The 24,819-nt window shown below is 47.6% G+C and overlaps 1 protein-coding gene across 1 annotated transcript in view; it reads left to right on the top strand.

The window, feature by feature from the left end:
* Positions 1–1,098: 1,098 nt before the first annotated feature.
* The window catches only part of ABR (ABR activator of RhoGEF and GTPase), a gene marked incomplete at its 5' end in the record, with an annotated part of 172,163 nt that continues 148,442 nt past the window's right edge, over positions 1,099–24,819 (top strand). The window contains one exon of the mRNA XM_080826219.1: positions 1,099–1,324. The remainder of the gene's footprint in view (positions 1,325–24,819) is intronic.

Raw genomic sequence — 24,819 nt, 5'->3', positions numbered from 1 at the left:
CGTCCGGCCCAGGGCGGGCCCAGGGCCCCCGACGCCCGCCTCCACCGCGGGTGGCCGCTTACGTCAGGGAGGCGAAACCCAGAAGAAGGGGGAAAAAAAAAAAAAAGGCCCCAGGGCGGAAGGGGAAAAACTTTTATTTTTTCTTCTATTTTCTTCAGGGGCTGAAGTGAAGGGCAGGCGACTGCACCAGCGCGGGCTTCCGGGAACAGCCCGGCGCGACCCCAGCCCGCTGCGCGCGGCGGAGCCGGGCCCCGGAGGCCCGAAGGGGCGGCCGCCATGTGGGACCCTCAGGACTTCGAGCGCCACTGGCAGGCCGAGTTCCCCGGGGAGAAGGCCCCAGTCATGCGGCTGGACTCGGTGCTGGACATGGAGCGGGAGCTGGAGCGCTGCAAACTCAACCTGAAGCGGCTGCAACAGGTGTTGGCTGAGGAGAAGTTCAAAGTCTCCTACCTGCAGGCGGCCCTGGCCGCGGAGAAGCGGGACCTCGGCTGCGGGCGCTGGGAGGGCGGAGACGGCGACCGCCACGGAGCTTGGGCGGAGGAGCCGGCGCCGGCCGGGCCGGAGCGGGCGCCGCCACCGCTCGAGAAGCAGGGCGCCGCGGGCGGCGGCGGAGACCCCCCAGGCCCCTGGCGCGGGGACCCGGAGGCGGCCGCGAAGGCCGAGGCTCCTCCCTACGCGTGCCCGGACCTTCCCGCCTGGCCCGGGCCGGCGGGGGCCGGGGGCGCGGTGCGCAGCCTGACCGCCGCCATCCACCAGCAGCTGGTGCAGCCTCGCCTCCTCTTCAGGTCCCAGGAGGACCACGCGCCCCCCGGCCATGATGACACAGTCCCCAGCGCCCAGGGAGAGGAGCTGCCCTCCGGGACCCGCGCGGGGCGGGGCTCGGAGGAGGGCGAGCCGGACGCCTCGGTCGCAGAGGATAGGGGCAACAGCAGTGACCACGACTTCGAGATGGTGGATTTGAACGAGAAATTCGTTCTCAGCCACTTGCTCGTGGGCCCCTTACGGCTCGGAGCCCGCGATGAGGCCGAAAAGCCGGCGCGGGCGGGCAGCCCCCATCGCTGGATGCACCTGATCCCCGGGGGCCGGCGGCAGCAGCGCCGGAGCCGCGACCTAGAGCAGCTGGAGGCGGAGGCCAAGGACGGGCGGAGCTCGCCCCTGGCGGCGGAGGAGCATCCCCGGCGTGGGGCTCGCGAGCACCTCCCCCCGTGGCGGCGCAAGAGGTTCCTGCGGGTGCCGGAGCGGGACTCGCCCAGCCACAGCTCTCCCGAGAGGGGCAGTGACTGCAGCCGCAATAGCTCGGACCACGAGGACGGCTTCTCTGCAGGTAGGCGCACCCCTCGCGCATCCCGGGGGCTCCTGGCCCCTTCCCGCACCTTTCCCTGACTCCCCTTGTTGGTCCCGTTTAACCTCGGGCGCTTGGGAAGAAAGGAGATGAAATTCATCTGTTTACCTTGAAACCACTTGTAGAATTGGGGGGGAAAAAAAAAAGATTGTGCAACATGATTTCGCCTCAGGCGAGTTTATGAAAATAAGCAGTATGGGGATGCCAGGGGTGAGGGAATGGTGTGCCTGGCTAGACCCTGGGAGGACTCTTTCATTTCAGGCCCCCGCCCTTATGCTCTGTGGTAATAACATCACCGCCTGCCCTCCCTCCAGCTCCTCTTCCACAGGTCGGTCAGATTCCTTTGCACCACGGGATAGTACCTTTCTCTACACAAACTACAGTGGCTTCCCATTTCCCCCCAGATTCCTTGATGTGAAAGTTTAAATCTTGCACGTAGTTTTCCCAACTTATCTCTTATCTTCTGAGAGCCTGTGTCTTGTGTTCTGGCCAAATGGCAACACCCTCTCACTCAGGGAAAGGTCCATAATCCTCGCTGCCCCCTCCCTTTGCTAGCTGCCCCCTTCCTAGAAGGCTGCACCTGATCTCTCAGCTTCCAGGAGCCTGAGTGGAAAGAGGAGGGCATTGAATCATAGTTTTCAAGCTGGCCTGGTGCCCAGAGATCATGTCTAATACAGTGTCTTAGCTTGACAAAGGAGAAAGCTGAAGTTCCGAAAGATTAAGTGCATGTTGAAGTGAGTTGAGATCCTACACGGGGCTTCTGTCATTTGTTGTTTCCCTGGACATCTGCCCTCTGTTTTGAGGACAGGACCCGGTCCTAGCCATCTTTGAATCCCCTTGTGGCAGTCAGTATGGTGCCTTGCACAAGGTAAGTGCTCACTAAATATTTCTTGAATAAATGGATGACTGCATTGTACTGAATGTCTCCCCACCACCCAACTCCTCATAGGTCAGGGAGTGGGAGTGGGAGTGGGGCTGAGGAAGAAAGGACAGATAGGAACGTGAGGATGGCCTGGGACTGCTCCTTTGCTGCCCCTGGAACCCTCAGGATCTCTTCAGTCATAGGGAAAGCTTAAACTGATGTCTGGTTGGGTCAAATCGTGATCAGGAACTTAAGATGCCTTCCTGCTCAGTGAAGGAGAAAAAAAAAAAGAAATCACTGATTCTGGGATTGTTCCAAAATCTCCATTATTAGATCTTATCTGGGTGAGTTTGCATTTGAATGAAAAACTGTCCACTTTGCTAAAAGCACATTTGGAAGGTCCATCAAGTCATCTGTTGTGATCAATTACACTTATTCATTAGCAGAGATTGGCTGCTTTTCCCATAGGTAATGCTTTTGCTGCCCATGCTAGTAACATTTTTATGTGCCCCTTTAACTTAAGGGAAGAGTCTGAAGATTTCACTCTAGTGCCAAGTTCCAGATACCGAATGGCAGCTACCCAAGTGGCCCAGAGCTGCTTCAGAGCTGGCTCCAATCCCATGTTCCCGGAGACCCACATCAATCACCCCTTCAGGTATGCCCCATGCACTGCATTTTCCCCAGGAAGTTATTTTTATTTCTGTTTGCTGTCTCTTCTCTCCCTAAGGGCGATCTAGCACAAAGATCATCTTGATGCAGATTAGGAGTTAGCATTCCCTCTGGCCTAACGAATTTCAAAAAGGTGCCTGCTCTGGGTGGACCAATGATAAAAAGATTCTCATTCCTCTGGATTAAAGACTCTGGCCCAGTCACGTGTCTGGCACTTGCTGGCTTTGCCTAGTGTGCTTGGGCTGATATTCTAGGCCTCACTCCAGGACCCCCTCTGCAGGTCAGGCTTGTGGATGGAATCCCTGGACAGCTGTTTGTTGGGGCCCTGTCTCCAAAACCTCGCCTGTGAGGAAGTGACTGCATGCACACAATCCCATAATGTGTACATGTGCACATGGTCTAGGAGAAAGAGCTGTCAGGCATACATAGAGTCCCCAGGGTGGATGGATTAAGGGCAGGGGTTTTCACCTGGTGGGTGACAGCCCACTGAAATCAGTGTAGGGGAGGAATGAAAGCACTGAGAGGCTTTCCTCTCACTCTTGGCTATCCCTGCTTTATTTTCTCCTTAGCACTGACCAGATTACTGCTTCAGTTACTATGATTTTGCATGTTGATCTTATTCACTCTCTTTCCAGTAAATACAAGGTCCAAGAGGGCAAGGATTTTTAACTTTTTATCCTATGACATAGCCACAAAGCCTAGAACAGTGTCTAACACATAGTAGGTATTTCATAAATAGTTGTTGAACGATACATATTTTTTTAAGATTTTATTTATTTTTGACAGAGAGAGAGAGAGAGAGCTCACAGGGTAGGGGGGCAGAGGGAGAAGCAGATTCCCTGCTGAGCAGGGAGCCCAATTCGGGACTCAAACTGAGGACCCTGGGATCATGACCTGAGCCAAAGGCAAATGCTTAACCGACCGAGCCACCCAGGCGCCCAAGTGATATATTTTTTAATAGGACGGAATAGAAGAGGAAACATGGCAGTGAATTGCCCATGGTAATGGTATTTTCTGTTTTCAAACTTTGTTTCAATTATGTATAAATGTGTGAGTGTATGTTGCGTCCTGATGTAGAATGTATTTCTTGCTTTGGATCAGAGATAAAGGTTTGAAAATGCTGATAAAGACTATGGGCTTTGAAGCCAGACTGCTTGTGTGAACTTGGGAGAAGTTATTTGAATTTTCTGTATCAGTTTCTTCATCTGTAAAATGAGACTAATAAACACTGCTTACATCAAATCGTTGATATGAATAATAAGTTATAATAATAATATATCATTATATATTATATATATAATTAATATATAATATTATAATATTATAATATTATATTATATTATATTATATTATATTATATATATATAATATATATATTATATTATAATAATATAATAATAATAAGGGATTTTGTTTCTAAAGGACTCTTAACACAAAGTAGGCACCCACAATATTTAACTGTGACTACAGGTCATTTTCTTTGAGTTGAAGCTTCAAAGATTCTCATTCCCAGACCATTCTGAATCACAGATAGTTTGGTTTTCTATGATGCATGTGTTTTGGGTTTTTTTTTTTTTTTTCCCCAGCTTTGCTATGGCTCTTTCTAGAAACCCGGGAACAGGGCAGGACCCAGGACCGAGGCTTGGCTCATGAGGCTCTCTTGCTGGCTTGGCCCTCATGTTTCTCCTTCTTCCCCAGCAATCATGCCCATTATTTGTATTCAGAGATCCTCAACTGAAGGTTGGGTTTTATTGGGCCATTCACTCTTGAGGTCTTAAGGAGAGAGAGAGCCATGGGAGAGCCACATAAAAAGGCCGAGGGGCAGAGATGCCCCCCTCCTTGGAAAAGGACCATTTTCTCTTATGAGAGGTAGATTCCCATACAAAGACACATTTGGATCTTTTTCTACACATAGTAGCCAAACCTGAGTATAAGTTAGAATGCCCGTTCTTCTTCTTTTTTTTTTTTTTTATCTTTCTTTTTAAAGATTTTATTTATTTGACAAAGAGAGAGCAAGAGAGAGAGAGAGAGAGCACAAGCAGGGGGAGCAGCAGAGGGAGAGGGAGAAGCAGGCTCTCCACTGAGCAGGGAGCCTGATGTGGGGCTGGATCCCAGGATCCCGGGATCATGACCTGAGCTGAATGCAGACACTTAAACTACTGAGCCACCCAGGCACCCTGTGTGCGTTATTATTATTTTCTTAGTTGCTGATGTCCCCAGAAGACCCCAGTCCATCTGCTGCAGCCATCAGAGCTGCTGCCCACCTGTGGGGCTCCTGGGTGGACTTGGTCTCACAGGGGAGCAGACCACCTGCTGGATTTTAGAGCTCCCCTTTTCAGCGGGGCACTCTTGGGCAGACACAACTGCATGCCAACATGTGGAGGCCTGGTATTTTTCCTTTCATGGTGACATGCTTCTGTGCCGCTCCTGCCATAGAGGTTGGGTGACATTTCCTTCTCAGGGCTTCTGCATCCTTTCTGGAGCCTGTGGACTCTCCTGTGCCACATCTGTACTCCTTGTGCCCCAAAGTACACTCTTCTGGCAAAGCGCAAAGTTGGCTTTTCTGCATCAGGCATCCCTTTGACTGGCAAACTATTCATCTGATATTCTGGTTGTAGTTCAGATGACAAAGGAATTATCCTTAGTATTTTAAATTGGCAGCATTTTCTTCTTGCTTTAAACTCTGCTCGGTGGAGGGCAAGTGGTCTCCGTTTTGGCTGGCCCTTGAAACCCATTCATTTGTTCATCATTCATCGGTTCCATTCAACAAGAATTTATCAAGGTCTTACTTCATGCCAGGTCTGTGTTAAGGCCCGAGAGTGCAAAACCCCATGACCTGCCTTTATGGTTCTCACTAACTCTTTGGCTCCTGGGGTAGAAACCGTATGTTTTTAGATAAAGAAACAGCTTCCCTAAGGATTGTCCCTCTGAATGTTAGTGACATTCAGGAGTCTAGAAGAGGAAGAGATCCTAGAGTAGGTCTACTCCTGGCCCTCTTCAGATGGAGCCCTGGAGACCTAAAAGTAACCTCAAGGTCACACGCTTGTGACCCTCAAGGCTGGGCCCATGCACCAGGACATGGCTCTTTCCATTGTCTTGTGGTCTTTTCTTTCCTAGAATTTGAGGCAGAGAACTCTAAAGACATAAGTTCTGTCAAAGTCATGGTGACAGGAGCAGTAGGCCCCCTCCTTTAGCCTCCGAGCCATCTCGGGGTGTTGGGGGGGGGAATTACTAGTGCCATTTTATAGGTAAAGTGCTGAGGCCAAGAGAGGTAAAGACATGTACCCAGAGTCAAACAGCTTGTGCTAGAATCAGCTTTACCTTCCAGCATTTAGTGCTGTCCTGGGCCAGCTGTAGAATTCTAGATTTCCGTACTGGGGAGGCCCTGCCATCAGAGTCTGCCAGGCTGCCAAACGAGATTTTTTTATTTTTAATCTTCATGGGAAATGCACTTCCTATTAGGTACTCATGTTACCTAAATCATTTGTAACCTGATGGGTTTCCCCCCACCTTTCTTGTGAGCAACTAATGAGATTTTAGCTCCAGGAAGAATTCCTCATGTTCAGTGGATGTATCTGACTAACTTAATTCAAAGTATTGAGTTTTCAGCCTTAGCTGTGATGGAGTAATTTTTTTTTCCATTCCGTGGTGTGGAGAGATATTAAAACACTCTCTGAGACACATGAGCCGCTGGTTGGCTGTGATTCATTTGTCACTAGAGCTGACATTGCATCACTGCCTGCTTGGTTTCTTAATGCTTGCTTCCGTCCACCCTTCACCCCCGCCATCTCAGCACTATCTGCACCTCAGGGGCGCTCGACCAGCCAGCCAGGGCGTAGGGGTGGGTTTGTTTAACAAGTCCTTCCTCCTCGACATGTAGGAAACACAGCCAAGACTCCAAACTTTTCTTTTCCTTGTCTGTTTGTTTTTCTTCTGGTTAAGAGAGCATTCACAAAGCAATTGACTCTATACTTGGTTCTGGATCTTTATGTTTGAAAATCAGGATCCTGGGTGGCTCAGTCATCAAGTGTCTGCCTTCAGCTCAGGTCATGATCCTGGGGTCCTGGGATCGAGCCCTGCATCAGGCTCCCTCCTCATCGGGAAGCCTGCTTCTCCCTCTTCCACTCCCTCTGCTTGGTTTCTCTCTCTCTTGCTGTGTCTCTCGCTGTCAAGTAAATAAATAAAATCTCTTTTAAAAAAAAAGAGAAAGAAAATCAGGATCTTGACATATTTTCCTGGCTTTGGAATAATGGTACAAACACACTCCTCATCTGAAAAATGGAGCGGATGGGAGCCAGCTTACAGGATGGTAAGGCTTACACTGGCTAAGTCACAGACTAAGCCCCAGGCTCCTTGTCTGCCAGATGTGGGTGATGATAGGACTATGTCGTAGACGTGTCATGAAGCATAAATGAGATAAGTGTGTGGAGAGTGCATAGCCCAGGGCCAGGCACATACACATTTAATAAAGTTTGGTGGTGGTATTGTTCCAAGTCCAAGCCACAGCTCATGCTCCTGTCTCTTCATGTGATGAAGTTCCCCCAGCCTCTTCTGCCTCTTTCTCTCCTCTCTTACTCCCTCCAGGTCCACAGGTGTTTTGCTCCTTTGGAGGGAAACAAGCTTTCTTCTTCCTTTTTTAAAGATTTATCTATTTATTTTGGAGAGAAAGAGGGAGAGCGTGCGTGAGGGGTGGGGCAGAGAGGGAAAGGGAGAGAAGCAGACTCCTCGATGAGCACAGAGCCCGCCATGCCACAGGGCTCAATCTCACGACCCCAAAATCATGACCTGAGCTGGAACCAAGAGTTGGATGCCCATGCGACTGAGCTCCCCAGACACCCCAAGCTTTCTTGTTCCTTTGTGGTCCCTGGTTCTTCCCCAATCAATCCTTGTTTCCCCTGATATCTACAACACTGTCATCTGGCTTCTCTTTATTTCCTACTCTCTACCCACTTGCTTTCAGCCAATGCTCATTCCTGCCAGTGTCTTTTCCTTTGCTCGTTCTGGCACTTGAGATGCCCTTCCATCCCTACCCACCCAGTCACAAAGCCAACCAACCCTTCCTTTAAAGCCCAGCTTTTCCGTGGAAACTTGTGTTAGTTAAGACAGGGGTTTGCTGCCTATGACAAAACCCCCCAAAATAGTTTAAGCAAGATAGAGGTTTATCTCCCTTTCAAGTAGAAGAATGCCAGAAGCAAGCAGTCAGGAATTTGGGCTTCTTTTGTCTTCATGCTTTTCTCTCTCAAGGTTGTCTCATGGTCCAAAATAGCTGCTGTAAATCCAGCCATCACACTCATGTTTCAGATGAGAATTAAAAGAAAGGGAGGAAGGACACATGAGTGAGTGGCATCTGTTGGTCTGCCTTTTAAGGCACTTCCTTGGTAGCCTCTCCTAACAATTTCTGTTTAGATCTCATGAGCCACCTCTAGCTACAAGGGAAGCTGGGAAATGCAGTATTTTATCTGGGCATATGGCCACCTCAAATAAAATAGGGGCTCTGTTACAAGGAAAAATGGAAGAATTGATATTGAGTAGGCAGCTAGCAGCCTCTGGCACAAGCCTTTAACAACTACTCCAACCCATCTTGTGGTTCTTAGAGTGAGCCCCACACTCACACAATTGTCTTATTATTGTGCCCTCTATTAATTCATTGACCCAACGAACAAATGATGACTGAACCACTGCTCTGTGCAAGGCACAAAGGCTTTTATATGTTTGCCATGAAGTGTTGCTTTCCAGCTCAGAGGTTAGCTCGGCTGCTTGAGAGCAGGACCCTGGCTTATGCCTCTTTCTCCCCCGCCGTACCCTTCACAGGGCTGGCCCGGGCCAGGCCCTCGATAAGTCCCTGGTTGATTTTGGAATCTCACAAATGGGAAGTTCGGGGAAAACATAAATCTCCTGCCTGGGTCCTGGGCTGGAAAATTCCATCTGTGTAAGGTCTGTTTCCGTATCACTGTGGTTTGGAAGAGCCAGAATGAGGAGCAGCGTGGGGCACGGGTCATCACTAAACATCAGGGCCGCGTTGTAGTCACGTGGACTTGTCCAGGGGTTGGGGCAGGCGTGGCTATTTTGGAAACCCGAGGAGTTTGTATATCAAACTAGAATTACGAGCACAAATCTCTGCGCCCCCTTCCTCTACCACCACTCCGCGTAGCTGTATTTGCGCCGTGCGAGTCTTGCTCTCATCTCTGCGCTGCACAGCTGCAGACCCAGCCTGCGGGCGCTGCGGAGAGCGTGGGCATCCGTGCCTGTGGCTGTCTTCCCGTCGGAGCCTTGCTCTCTGCCGGAGCCGAGACCGTCTGAAGAGAGCTTGCCTAGAGCTTATGTCACATCTTGGGGCTGCTGAGAAATGATTGTTTTAAAACTTTCATTGGCACTTCGGAGGAGACGAACGTGAATATGTTTAGCAACTGCTGCCTGCGAGGCACTCTGTTAAGTGTTTAACCTGCAGGATCACATAGAAAACTCAGAACAGTCTACTGTTCTTTTTTTTTTTTTTTCTTAATTTATGTGACAGACAGAGACCACAAGTAGGCAGAGAGGCAGGCAGAGAGAGGAAGGGAAGCAGGCTCCCCGCCGAGCAGAGAGCCCGATGTGGGGCCGGATCCCAGGACCCTGGGATCACGACTCAAGCGGAAGGCAGAGGCCTTAACCCACTGAGCCACCCAGGCGCCCCCAGTCTACTGTTCTTTACTACTCCTCTCATTTGGCAGTGGAGGAGGCTCTGACCAGTGACCTCACAAGCCCAGGTTCCCTTTGAGCTCAGGGGTGGGGTTATTTTTTTCTCCCGCTTAAAAAATTAATTCTTCTTATAAGGAGATAATTCACATCGGATAAAACACCCTTTTAAAGTGTACAGTCATGAGTTTTTAGTGTATTCACAAAGTTGTGCGACCATCTGTTGTCTCTAATGTCAGACTGTTTCCATCAGGCGGCTGGGGGGGGGTGGCGTGTGATGGTGTCTGAGTCCTAGGCTTCTCCTGTGACCACACCAGTTCCTCTTCTCACTCACCACATGCAGTGATTTAAAATAACTAGGCCCAGGCGCCTGGCTGGCTCAGTTGGTTGAGCGACTGCCTTCAGCTCAGGTCATGATCCTGGAGTCCCAGGATCAAGTCCTACATGGGGCTCCCTGCTCAGCAGGGAGTCTGCTTCTCCCTCTGACCCTCCACTTCTCCTGCTCTCTCTCTCTCTCTCTCAAATAAATAAAATCTTTAAAAATAAAATAAAATAACTAGGCCTGATTTGGGGGGAATATCAGGACGCGTTTGGGTGAGATAGGCGCAGGAAAGGGCCATCTGACTTTTCAGTTGCTGTCCCGTCATTGCCGATGGTTCTGGTGCCCATTTGAGTTCCCCTGGGCCGCACCCCACGTTGTCTGTGTTTCCTGGACTTGGCGCAGGGGGGCAGAAAACCCCCAACTTGAGTTCCATGAGACCTGCCAGTTCTGCCCTAGGGTTGTGGGTGGCAGGGTGAGAGGCACTCTTGCTCTGACCCGTGTCTTATTCACCTTGGTAACCCCAGAATGTCACAGCACATACAGGAGGTGCTCAAACAATGTTCATGAATATCTACATTGCCCCTGACAGAAACCAGTGCATGGATAGTTCTGCCTCCAGCCCTGACTGTCTTCCACATGAAAGCCAACCGGCTTGCTTTCACCCCTAACTCTAATTGTGCACCCCCTGCTTGCATTCTTCAATGACTTTGTCACCTACAAAGTAAAGTCACAGCTTCTTAGATGCAAATGTACCAAGCCATTTGTGATCCAGTCCACCCTCCTCTCCGCCCTCCCCAACCCCATACAGGCAGACACTTTACGAGCTCTAGCGATTTGGAACTGCTTGTAGTTTGTAAACATACCTTGCATACTTGTTTCCCTGTATGGGCTACACCCTTTCCCTGGAAAGCCCTTTCCGTATTTGCCCGTATGACAAATGACTATTCACTCTCAGGTCTCAGCCAGGAGGCTACTTGATCTGTAAAGCCTCCCCTGCTTTCCCCAGTAGATCCGAGAGCTGGTCAGTTAGGAGTACACTTGGCTGCAGATAAGACAAAACAGCTGTAGTGACTGTGGTATGCAGAAGAATGGCCCCTCAAATAATGTTCAGGTCCCAATGCCCAAAACCTGTGTTACCTTACAGGGCAAAAGGAATTTGGCAGATGTGATCAAATTAAGGACCTTGAGAAACCCCAGCATGGCTCAGTTGGTTAAACGTTCCACTCTTGATTTTAGCTCAGGTCATGATCTCAGGGTCATGAGATTGAGCCCCACGTCTGGCTCCACACTCAGCATGGAGTCTGCTTGAGATTCTCTCTCTCCCTCTACCCCTCCCACCACTCAGGCACACTCTGTCTCTCTCTCAAAAAAAAAAAAAAAAAAGACCTTGACATGGGGAAATTATTCTGGATTATCCAGGTGGGCCCAAAGTAGTAATGAAGGTCTCAAAAATGGAAGAAAGAGGGGTACCTGGGTGGCTCGGTGGGTTAAGCCTCTGCCTTCAGCTCAGGTCATGGTCTCAGGGTCTTGGGATCAAGCCCAGCATCAGGCTCTCTGCTCAGCAGGAAGCCTACTTCCCTCTCTCTCTGCCTGCCTCTCTGCCTACTTGTGATCTCTTGTCTGTTAAATAAATAAATAAAATCTTAAAAAAAAATGGAAGAAGGAGGTAGAAGAGGTCAGAATGATGCAATATGCAAAGGACTCAACTCACTGTTGCCAGCTTTGAAGAGGAAGGAAGGGGGCCTTGAGCCAAGCAGTATGAGCAGCCTCTAGAAGCTGGGAAATGCCAGGGAACTAGTTATCTTCTAGAGCCCTGGAGAGGAACCCAGCCCTGCCAGCAGCTTGATTTTAGCCCAGTGTCCGACCCTGTCGGATTTCTCCCCTATAGACAATACATAGGTATTGTTTTAAGTCACAAAACTTGTGATAATTTGTTAATGGCAATAGAAACACACAATGACTTGACCAGGTAGTGATTTGTTTTCCTCCAGTCGTGAGAACTCCAGAGGCAGGCTTTCTGGGATGGCTGAGCAGTGTGGTCAGGGGCCCAGACTTTCCCCATCATGTTGCAGAAATGTGTTTGTCCTCCTGCTTGTTGCCTCAGGGTTAAAAAAAAAAAATCTGCTGCATCACCAGATATGTGCTTGTGTTTCAGAAAGGGAGTAAGGTGCAAAGGACTGTAGCAATCGCACTGGCTGTCGCTTTAAAAAGCTTTCCCCCCAAGTCCTACCTAACAACTGCTGCTTTCATGCTATTGGCCAGCATTACATGGCCATCATTATAGCTGCAAGAAGGGCTGGGGGAGCAGGATTTCAGCTCTTCTGCCTCTGTTGTAAAGATGATTAAGGAGAGAAGGAGGCTGTGATTGGCTTTTGGAAAACCAGCCTAGTGTTAGTCACATAGTTATTCCTTGTACTTTGTACATTTACTCATTTGAGCAATTATAATATGGTTTAAAAAGGTTTGCCTCTCTGTCTTCCCCCACTGGATTCTAAACCCTGAAAGTGTAGGGGTGTTAGAAAAGGACTACTTTTGGGGCACCTGGGTGGCTCAGTGGGTTAAGCCTCTGTCTTTGGGTCGGGTCATGGTCTCAGGGTCCTAGGATCGGGCCCCGCATCAGGCCCCTCATTGGGCTCACTGCTTGGTGGGGAGCCTGCTTCCCTCTCTCTCTGCCTGCCTCTGTGCCAACTTGTGATCTCTGTCAAATAAATAAATAAAATCTTAAAAAAGAAGAAGAAGAAAAGGACTACTTTTTAAAATTCTAGTCTCCCTGCCCCAGCACAATGCTGGTGCATTGTATTTGGGGTTTTGTTTCTTTGTTTATTTTAAAGATTTAATTTATTAGAGAGAGAGAGAGAGTGAGTGGGGGAAGGGGCAGAGAGAGAAGCAGACTCCTGGTGGAGCAGGGAGCCCAACGTGGGACTCCATCCCAGGACCCTGGGATCGTGACCTGAGCTGAAGGCAGATGCTTATCTGACTGAGCCACCCAGGTACCCTTTCTTTGCTTTTATCTTCATCTCTTCCTCCCCCTTCTCTTTTTTGGGGGCCAGTAAGACCTATTGATAAGACCTATTCTAGAGCCATTATCCTCAAGGGCTGTGGTTTTTTTCTTCCTGAAACCATTTTCTTTTTTAAAATTTTTTAAAAAGATTTTATTTGTCAGAGAGAGCAAGCACAAGCAGAGGGAACAGCAGGCAGAGGGAGAAGCAGGCTCTGTGCTGAGCAAGGAGCCCAATGTGGGACTCGATCCCAGGACCTTGGGATCACGACCCTATGCAAAGGTAGACACTTAACCAAGTGAGCTACCCAGGCATCCCTTCCTGAAGCCATTTTCAAACTTCATATGCCTCCAGGAGATGTTGACACATGCCTTTCTAGTTTACTACCCTGTCTCCTGCCCACCAGTTCAGAATCTGCCATGTTTGTGCCCCTTTTCCTAATAGGAGGGTGTTGTTTCCTGAAGGTGGACAATACAGAAAAAGGATAATACTTCAAATCTCGCCAACTAACAGAGACCTGTGCTAGTTGTTAGAACTGTAAACTAAATATTTGGATTCCCCCTTGCTTTCCAGGAGCATGGTAGGTAGGATTACATTTCTGGTTGCCTTGAACTTGGGTAGAGACCGTTGCCTAGTTCTAAACAGTGAGTTTGAATGGAAGTGATGTGGGCAGCTTCTGCCCCAGAGCAGTTAATGCTGGTATGAGACCTCTTTTCCCTTTGCTGCTGGTGTCTGTTCAGTCAGCCTGGCCCCAAGAGGGAGGGCAGAGCAGAGCAGAGCTCCTAGTCAATCCTCGGTGGACAGGTACTAGAGTGAAAAATGAACTGTTGTCATTTTATTTTATTTTAATTTTTTTTAATTATTTATTTATTTGACAGAGATCACAAGTAGGCAGAGAGGCAGGCAGAGAGAGAGGAGGAAGCAGGCTCCCCGCTGAGCAGAGAGCCCGATGCGGGGCTCGATCCCAGAACTCTGGGACGATGACCTGAGCCGAAGGCAGAGGCTTTAACCCAGTGAGCCACCCAGGCATCCCAAACCATTGTCATTTTAAGCCCCTGAAATGTCTGGTGCTCTTTGTCAGGGCAGCGTTACTAGCTCGTCCTGATGGATGCAAATATCTGACTTACATTCATAAAGAAGAATGGTTCCTTGGAGCTTCAGATCAAAGTATTTTCCTCAAAGCCTCTAAGTTCCTAGGGCACCTGGCTGGCGAGGCCAGTGGAGCATGTGACTTTTAATGTCAGGGTCACGAGAGTTCAAGCCCCATGTTGGGTATGGGGCTTACTTTAAAAAGAAAGGAGAAGAACAAAGGAAATGCAGGATCTCAGGCTCCACCCTGAACCTGCACTAAAACAAAACAAACCAAAACAAACCTCTGCATTCCCTTCTTACTGAGACCAAGCAGTAGCCACAGCTGTTTACGGGTCTCTATCAGAGGGTGGGTCTCAAAATGTGAAAATCAGTGTGAGAAATGGCTCAGTTGTTTCACCACTATTTTGTTAAGTGATTTGTTAGAAGGATTTATAAGACTCCATAGCATTTATACTCATGGCTAAGATTGTTTTACAGAGGATACAGAGTGAAAGCAGCAAGAAAAATGTATGTACCGACAGACCTGAGAGGTCCAGCAAAGGCTTTGATGTCTTTCCTTGTCTGAGGCCGTGTGGGAGTGCTCCCTCTCTCTAAAAGCAAACTACAAAGACATACATGGAATATCTACTCCTTACACAGTCTGTTTGAGTCTTAAGGGTTGAGACTGTTATGGGGTGCTCATCTCATGAGCATATCCTGGTAAACAGCCAGCCATGGCAACCAAAAATAGGAACCCCAAAATGAAACCAAATGTACATCACCAGACTTGATGTCTGTGCCAAAGGACGGAACAAGCCATCACAGCGTGGGCCATTGTTCAGGTACAAAATCATGAAATCAGTAACATCGTGTAAAGGATACTAGAATTAAAAACCATGGAAACCTACCTTCTCCACAGTGTCATTGATCTGGTGGTATATTAACTTTATATGTGAGGGTGGAAGGCCTCAATGTCTGATTGCTCAGATCTCTGATAAATGCAATTTTCTTGGGGATTTTGCACAATAGGGTGCCGCTCAGAAAAGCTTCGGAAGTGCAGTGCAATTTTCCGAGACCTTTGTGTGTTAATTAGACTTTGGGGGCCAACAGTGGCAAACGTGCTCACCACCTACACGTTATTTCAAATCATAAAGAACAGATTTGTAAGCAGAAGTTCGAAATTGTCAGCCTATAATTTGGGACCACCTGACTGTAATGAAATGGTTTTGCTGTGCAGAGTGTTTATTAGAAGTATATGTTACACTTACTTTATCGTCCATGCAACTGAGTCTTATTATGCCCAGTCTCTACTTAATAAGTCCAGAAACACTGAATCACATGCCCACGTCACACAGCTAATAAGGGACAGAGCCAGGATTGGAACCCAACTCTTTCTGGGGCCAAAGTTACTCTAGTACAACCCACCACTAACTCTTTTTTTTTTTTTTTTTAAAGATTTTTATTTATTTGGGAGAGAGAGAGCGCATGAGCAGGGAGGGGCAGAGGGAGAAGCAGACTCCCCAGTGAGCAGGGAGCCCAGCATGAGGCTCCATCCTAGGACCCTGGGATCATGACCTGAGCTGAAGGCAGAGGCTTAACCAGCTGTGCCACCCAGGCACCCCTCTTTTTTTTTTTTTTTTAAGTGAACTCTATAACTCATCATGGGGCCCCAACTCACAGTTAAGAGTCGCATGCTGTAACAACCAAGCCAGCTAGGCAGCCCCCACCACTAACTCTTAATCTCTCTAGGCTACATCTCCTCCCCTGTTAAAAAAAAAAAAGGTGATTAGACTAGAGGTTTTCCAGGCCTAATCTTTACAAAAACCACTAAGTTAGATGAACTGGTACTTTGTACCAAGTAATTGTTAAGAAGCTGGCTTTGAGTCAGAGACACCTGGATTTGGATCTAGTCTACAGGCCAGTTGTTATTTTATGCCCTTCACCAAGTTACTTCACCCTTCTATAAACCTTTTCCTATTCTGTACAATGGAGATAATTACACCTCACCTGGTGTTGTAAAGATGAAATGAAATAAGGTAGAGAAAATACGTAGCCCAGGGCCTGGCATCCAGTAAGCTCTGTGCAGATGCACACAGCCACTGGCATGATGGGCAAGAGCATACTGTCTAGGACCACACTGCCTGGGTTTCAAGCCCAGCTCTGCCACTTCACGGCTAATTTTTTTGTGCCTCAGTTTCTGTATCTGTAGACTGAGAGTGACAGTAACATGGTATCAATACCAAATTAAGTTGGTGTAAAGATTAAAATAGCTTAATATATAAAGCCCTTAGAAAAGCGCCTGATGCACAATATTCGGTGTGTGGTGGTTAATTTTATTAGTATGATCACAGTTATGACTGATTTGGCTGGAGATATTGCTGAAATAGACAGTAAGGGTGAGAAACGGTACGTGGCTCCTCTCATCGCCTGGGCATATCCTTAACGGAAATGCAAGGCTTCTGGAGATCCTGCGGTTTGAGTAATCCAAGAGCTGGAGCAGCGAGCATCCAAGACGGATGCCTCGCAGCTGCAGCCTGGGGAGGAAGGTGAGGCCCCGGCACCGTCCAGCTGAGGTTGGTCCTATTATGGAGAAAGCCCTGCTTTGTATGCAGCTGCCTTGTCTTCAGTTTGGCTGCATAATTGCGCCTTTTTGTTTTATTATAAAGCATCTTGAGGAATTCAGAGCCCCCTCCCGCTGATAGAGTGAAAGCCACAGAGTGTCTGTCTTTAATGAGCCTCGGAGGCTCTGAGGGCCCTACCAAGGCAGCCAGGCAGGGAGCACGCGCACAGGCCCACTGGCCCCTGGCTCCCTTTGAGCCCCAGCCACCGCTCTGGGCTTCATTATGGGGCTCTCTGAATACCCCAGGATCCTCCAGGCCTGTCCTCATTGTCTCAGAAGGGGACAGAGCTGCTTCCTGAATGCTGGGCCTATTGGTAACCTTTGTGGGCCGGCAGTGAGAAAACATAAATTAATTATTCATATCAGTGGGCCTGACGGGAGCTGTTGTTTGCAGAGTTGACTCCCCTTCTGGCTACCAGACTCTCAGAACTCCCCAGGGCCTCTGGGCAAGCAGGAGACGGCACAGTCCTGGGAGACAGCTGCCCTGAGAGCCGGGGTGGCAGGTGGCCGGCTGGCCCTGGACCACATGCGGTCTGCCCAGGCACTTTGTTTGGGCTGTAGGGGGTTAAAACAAAAGCGAACCAATCTAAAACCCAGAAACTCGCCAGGAAAATCTGGATTTCTGGCTTATTCTTGAAAGATGGGAAGATCTGCGGTACCTGTGGAAATCATCAGGTCGTGCAGGACTGCTGACTCCTTCAGACCGGGCGTGATTTCACTAACTGCCTCAGCTCTCGTCTGGTCCTGTTTTCCGTGGGTATCGTGCAGCGAACAAACAAGCAAGACTCTGGATGGGCTGCCTGGCCTCGCCTCCTGCCTCTGCCACGCATGAGCTGTATGACCTTAAACAAATTACGCAACTCCTGTGGTCCCCGGTTTCCTCATCTGCAAAATGGGGCTTATAGTAATAGCTTACCCAGTAAACGGGTGAGAACTGAGTGAGTTCGTGTCAGAGCTTCGAGCTCCTTGTCGCGTCGTTAAGTGCTGCTTAGTTGTCAGTAGCTACTAGTATTGCACAACTGGCCTAGTGTTCTCGGCATCTGAGATGACAGTCCTTGTTGTTAAAGTTTTCCATGGAAGAAGAAAATATATTTCTTTCCTAGTGTGTGTCTTCACTCTAATAAGTCTTTCTTCCCTCCTCCAGCCCCTACACTCACCACCTTGGAGCGAGCCATCAGCATAGTGCTGCCCTCTGCTCTAACATGTCCGTGGCTTAGCAGGCAAAGTTTCTTCTGGTTCCCATGACAGTGGCTGCAGGTGTTCCCGATGGGCAGGCCTGTTTCCCGTGGTCACTCAGAGCCCAGGCTCCCAGGCTCTTGTGCAGGGCCCTCCTCCAGGTCCTGGGAGTTCTCAGCTTCCATAGGGCACTGGGCAAACAAGAGAGTGAAGACACACATGCTTCTTAGCTCTTCTTAACCCAGAAGTGATACCCATTTCTTTTGCTGGCATTGCAATGGCAAAGACAAGGCCTGTGTCCCCTCTTAGACTCAGGAGTCCTGGCAAGTATAGCCCCTAACAGGCAGCTCCTTTCCCACAACAGCCGAGCTCTGGGAAGGGGGCTGGGGCCGGAATCTTTGGTGTACCCTCAGCTGTCTTTGCCCTCACAGTCACAGTAAAGACGCCCGAAATCAACATCTCCCCAGGCTTATTTCCTTGTTGCTACTTTTAGCTTGTAGAGGGTGACTGCCTTGTTTTTGTTTTTTTGTCTGGTTTACTGCGGGGAGAAGAAGGGAAACAACCTTTCTGTTTTTAATCTCACGCTTCAAATTCCTATATAGCACAAGAGCCTTGATTTGGGATATCAAAATTAGATTTGGGCAGTAGCATTTCATCTGAGTTACTTATTTGGAGAAACATGCAAGTTAGTCATGGTGCTTGTATGTACATTGAGATCGCAGCCAACTTAGAGGAAGAAAGACATTTATAATCAGAATTTTTATATTCAAATCTTAAATCTCTCTCTTTTTTCTTCCTTTAAGTTGGGTTCAAGTAGGTAACTTAAACTTGTTACAGCAGTTACTCGTGGAGGAGGTATATGTATATAGAATACAATCAAATGTATGTATCATAAATTTTAAAAATTGATGAAAGCCAAAGTACATTTATTTTTAGGAGGGACCCTATAAAGGCGAATCTTTAGGATTAAGGAAAAAAGAAATGAAAAGATGTCCTATGCAGCACCACACATCTCTTCAAAATAGAAATTTCCGCACACTGCCTTCTTTTAAACCAGTTTTTTTCTTTGGAACCACAGGGCCTGTCACATCTTTGAAGAAGTGAGATCACCGTGGGGTTAAGACGGCATCTTTGCCACAATTTGCATACAAATCTCTGAGAAGCCAGCACAGAACTTTTATGACCTAAGACAGTGACCTCAGTGACCTTCATTCAGACTTCATTAGTGTGCTTTCTGGCTCCCAGATTGACTGACAGCTTTCTCTGTCCCTGCCAGTCCATCTCGAGGTGAATCAGTCGTAGTCACAGAATGGAAAGAAAACACAAAATCTGCAGGTTTTTGTCTGGGCCCTTCCCAGGCTGACCTGACTCACACCCCGAGCACATTACAAAAGCAAGAGGTTTTAGAAACTGAGAGGTGGAAATTGCCAGCTCTCTTCCTTGGTCCCTGGCTAAAGCTTGGTCGGTGTCATACCTCAAAGAAAGATGTGTGTTAGGAGAAGCTCTGGGTCTCTGCTTGTGCTTAGATGAGTTGCCTCTTACTGATTCTCCATTCAGGGATTTGCTGGGGAATTTCACAGCTGATTGGCAAAAGGGTAAAAAACCTCTTGAGTCTAAACCTGCCATGCCCACTATGGCTCCTCTCCCAGCACTTGTCTCTGTGTTTCAATTTCACATTTGTTTCACTCTGCCTCTTATTGTGGTAACTTTCATGTTACTCCCACTTCACAAGGCTTGCTGGAGGCAGGGACTGACTTACTGTGGTCAAGAATGTAGACCCCCGGAGCTACATTTACCAGCTGTGAGGACTTTAAAAAGTTATTTAACCTCTTCGTGCCTCTGTTTTCTCATCTGTAAAATGGACGTGTGAATAGCATACACCTCCCGGAATGTTGTTAAGAATTGAATAAAGTGCGGCGCCTGGGTGGCCCTGTGGGTTAGCCGTGTGACTTCAGCTCAGGTCATGATCTCAGGGTCCTGGGATCAGTAGCTCAGCGGGAAGCCTGCTTGTCCCTCTCCCTTTGCCCCTCACCCACTCATACCCACTCTCCCTGCTCCTGATTATGCACGCACTCTCTCTCTCAAATAAATAAATAAAATCTTTAAAAAAAGAAAAAAGGAATGAAGTAATCCATGGTAAGTACTCAGCTTGATGCATAGTGAACACTCAGTAAATGATAACTCATATTCTTTTTTTTTTTTTAAGATTTTTTAAATGTATTTGACAGAGATCACAAATAGGGAGAGAGGCAGGTAGAGAGAGAGGGGGAAGCAGGCTCCCTGCTGAGCAGAGAGCCCGATGCAGGGCTAGATCCCAGGACCCTGAGATCATGACCTGAGCTGAAGGCAGAGGTTTAACGCACTGAGCCACCCAGGCATCCCTCATATTCTTATTTACCCTCTGTTTTTCTAGCATCTGCCATTGAGCCATATATGTCCTGTGTGTTTGACAAATGTGTACTGATTAGCCTGATAAAATGATTGAGGAAATTGCTGAAGTATTCTTCTTCTACTTCTAGAATAATCTCGGTAAGGAACTGACTGCAGGTCAGAGTCTTCTCTGCAGGAGCACTGTAAAAGGATTCCTAGTGCCCACACCCACTGATGTGGAATCCAGTGGATCTGGGAACAACCTGGAATCTATACTTTTAGCCAGTCCTGGGGACTAGTGGCAGCTAGCCCAGCACCCTGAAGTTACACAGGCTTTGCTAAGTGCTCAATATGAGGTAGTGGTCAATATCTGGGTTTTTTTTGGTTACTGTTGTATTGTTTTTCATGTGCACTTTTCTTTCTTTCTTTCTTTTTTTAAATAGAGATTTTATTTTTAAGTAATTTCCATACCCAGCCTGGGACATGAACACACAACCTTGAGATCAAGCGTCAATCACTCCACCAACTGAGCCAGCCAGGTGCCTCTTGTGTGCACTTGTAGAGTTTGTCTTATCAAAAAGGAAATTTTGAGGGTGCCTGGGTGGCTCAGTGGGTTAAAGCCTCCATCTTTGGCTCAGGTCATGTTCTCAGGGTCCTAGGATCGAGCCCCACATCAGGCTCTCTGCTCAGCGGGGAGCCTGCTTCCTCCTCTCTCCCTGCCTGCCTCTCTGCCTACTTGTGATCTCTGTCTATCAAATAAATAAATAAAATCTTTAAAAAAAAAAGAAATTTTGTTATAATTGCCATCAAATATGGAAAACAGGGTGAGGCTATGTACATTACATCTCCCCCTTTTTTTCTTTTGAAAAATTTTTATTGCAGTCAATTACACATAACAATAAAGTTTATCAGCTTAACCATTTTTAAGTGTGCAGTTCAGTGGTATTAAATACATTTATAATGCTGTACAACCATCACCACTATCATCCCCGTAACTCTTTTTATCATACAAAACTGAAACTCTATACCCATAAAACAATAGCTCCCCAACCCCCACTTCCCCACTGCCTCTGGCAACCACCATTCTGTCTGTCTCTGTGAATCTGATTACTCTGTGAGTACCTCATGGAACAAATTACACAGCGTTTGTCTTCTTGTGACTGGCTTATTTCACTCAGCATGATGTCCTCAAGTTTCATCCGTGCTGTAGCGTATGTCAGAATTTCCTTCTTTGTATTTTATTTTTAATTTTTCTTTTTTTTTTTTTAGATTTTTTTTTTTTATTATTTATTTGTCAGAGAGAGGGAGAGAGAGAGAGAGCGAGCACAGGTAGAGGCAGAGGGAGAAGCAGGCTCCCCGACAAGCAAGGAGCCCGATGTGGGACTCGATCCCAGGACGCTGGGATCATGACCTGAGCCGAAGGCAGCTGCTTAACAACTGAGCCACCCAGGCATCCCTAATTTTTCTTTTTTTTTTAAGATTTTATTTATTATTTGACAGACAGAGATCACAAGTAGGCAGAGAGGCAGGCAGAGAGAGAGGAGGAAGCAGGCTCCCTGCTGAGCAGAGAGCCCAATGCGGGGCTTCATCCCAGGACCCCGGGATCATGACCTGAGCCGAAGGCAGAGGCTTTAACCCACTGAGCCACCCAGGCGCCCCTTATTTTTAATTTTTAAAAAGATTTTATTTCTATGTTTGAGAATGATAGAGAGACCGAGCACTAGGGGCAGAGGGACAAGCAGACACCCCGCTGAGCGGGGAGCCAGATGTGGGGCTCGATCCCAGGACCCTGGGACCATGGCCTGAGCCGAAGGCAGACACTTAACTGACTGAGCCACCCAGGTGCCCCAGAATTTCCTTCTTTTTAAAGCCTGAATAATATTCCACTGTATGTCTGTACCACATTTGGCTTATCCATTCATCCATTGATGGACACTTGGGTTGCTTCCACATTTTAGCTGTCATGAATAATGCTGCTGCAAACTTGGAGTACAAATATATTTTTGAGACTCTGCTTCCCATTCTTTTGGGTAAATACCAGAAGTAGAATTGCTGGAAAATGCCTGGTAAGGCCCATTCTGCCCATACAGCCCCAAAGGTTGACATTAAAAGGAAGCCATAAAAAAAAGTCCCGTTTACTTAAGAACTTTAGGTGCTGGGATGCCTGAGTGGTTTAGTCGATTAAATGTCTGCCTTTGGCTCAGATCGTGATCCCAAGTTCGTGATCCCAGAGTCCCACGTGGGGCTCTCTGCTCAGTGGGGAGCCTACTTCTCCCTCTGCCTGCTGTTCCCCCTGCTTGTGCTTTCTCTCTCTCTCTCTCTCTCTCTGAGAAATATATAAATAAAATCTTAAAAAAAAAAAAAAAAGAACTTTAGGTGCACCTAAGTAAAAAGTGGAGGGAAAGGCCTTTTGTGTTTGTGTGTGTGAGTACATAAGAATTGCCAGACAGTTGATAAAGTAATCCATTTGTGTTAGGAGCCAGTAAGCAGTTAGAGAGAGGAAGCAGCCCAGGGTGACCTTTGGCCTGAGCACAAACATAGCATCAGCAAGCTGAGTGACACTTGGATGAGGACACAGAGAAGTCCATTGTGGTCTCCTATTTCAGAACACTTGGCTGGTTGTGGCTTGAATCATGTAGGTCACCCTGTTGATGCCCCCAGATAGCAATCGTGGTGTTTGAAGGTGTCGGGTTTGGAATGCTCACTGGCATTCATTCCCCCTGCTGAGCTCTGGGGAAGGAGGGCAGTGGGGTGGGGACACGTCTTTCCACTCAGGTTACAAGTGACAACCCCAAAGTCCCAACACAGGCTGAGCTTCTACCTTTCTGAGTTTCATTACTTTCTGCCTGTACTTCCTCCCTGTCTCAAAGAGATCAGCCTTCACTCGTTTAGACATAGGTGGCATGAAATACTTGTGTGTGTATTTTCTTGGGGAGCCGAGATTAATGTGAAGTTAAGACAACCACTTCACAGCAATTTATAAATTTGCTGAACATGTAAATAGTTAAGCAAACCTGCTGGGCTTTAATAATTGGAACTTTTTCTTGGGTTTTTAAGTCACTGGATAGCATGGAGTGCTTATAACCTCCAAACTTATCAATAAGAAAGGTCAACAAATACCTCTACCATAATTCTCAATGTTTATGGAGTATCTAAATCACCAAGTATTAGAGGGTTAAAAGAGAAGGATTTGTACGCCATCCATGGAGCGCCTTGGTGGCTCAGTTGCTTAAGTGTCTGACTCCTGGTTTTGACTCAGGTCATGATCTCAGTGTTGTGAGATCAAACCCTGCATCAGGCTCTGCACTCTGCTGGGAGTCTGCTTGAGATTCTCTCTCTTCCTCTCCCTCTGTCCCTTCCCTACCTCTCTCTAAAAATAAATACATAAATCTTTTAAAAAACGAAACAAAATGTCATCCACTTCCAAGCAGGTTGCAGAGAGTAAAGCCTCGTATGTCTGATTTCATGACCGTGTGAGATCAGTTCTGGGCTACCATAAACTCCTCTCCAGGAGAAAGGGATGCAGCCACCATTAAAGCGATGTCATTGACACCTGAAGTGTGCCAAACATGCGTCTGGGGAAAGGGTTTAAACCTCTGCTTCAAGACTCATCAGTTTCACTGTGGGAGCAGGCTGGCAAACAGGTTTTCCCTGCAAGAATGTAAACACAATAGAGACCCATGCTAAGGACTTGCCATCTTTAACTGCCTCCCAAGACACAAAGAAGGTTTCAATAAAACTGTTGGTGACCACTGTGTTCAGATACCAAACAGTAACAACCACATCTTTGCAGGCTGACCAGTGGTTACAGAAGTCGTCGTACCTGCTTCACAATCTTGAGGGCACATCCTTTGACATTTTTCTTTGTTTCTTCAGCTCCAGTGCCCACATGTGTTCCAGCAGACATCCCAGCAGCTCCCTTTTGAGGCTTTCCCTTAGAGTCAAAGAGGGGACAGTGGTCAGTGCTACTAAACCCAAATCAGCAGAGAACTTGAGTTTCATTAGCAGTAAGGACTTCTCACTGCACAGGCCAGCAGGTGACCTTGGAAACAGAGACGGCATTGGGGATGCACAGCACAGCCGTCCTTGGGACAAGACAACGTTAATTCCTCCATGCTGAGCTCCTCCCAGGGCACCTCTCCTGACACCCAGTTCCTTTAGGCCATCGACAGAGTGGCTTCCTGTGTGTTCCTTTGCCCAGGAACCTCGTAACCTGAGCCAAGTTGGATGCTTAACCAACTGAGCCATCCAGGTGCCTCAACCATTTTTTTTTTTTTAAGGTTAGTAATTTGTTCTGGTTTTCCTCTGAAACCAATATTTGGGCTTATTTTTTCTGGAAAAAATCAATCATTTCAAACTTTAGATCAAGTTCACACTGTGAATTCATGCTTTAAGCTTAACCCTCCATTCTAAACAAAGCTGTAAACTTTTTTTAATTAAAAAGGTATAGCTGTGCTCAAAAATAAGATATATATCTCTATGAACCAGAAATGGAATAAAAGCCACAGTGTGAGAAAGGCAGCTGAAGCCAGAGCCTGTTGGGCTCTGGGTCTTAGGGAGGGAAGGGTGCGACAAGAGGGGCATCAGGGTACTAAACTGCCTGGGTGCTCCTCCTACTTCTCCTCTACCAGTCTCCCAGACAGCTGCCCCTGACGCTTTCCTGCTCCAGGATCTACTTCTTTTTAAAGATTTTATTTATGATTTGTCAGAGAG

The sequence above is a fragment of the Martes martes genome, assembly GCF_963455335.1.
Source record: "Martes martes genome assembly, chromosome: 16".
NCBI classification, from domain to species: Eukaryota; Metazoa; Chordata; class Mammalia; order Carnivora; family Mustelidae; genus Martes; species Martes martes.
The sequence above is the reverse complement of the archived record's forward strand: the minus strand, read 5'-3'. Positions and strand labels throughout refer to the sequence as shown.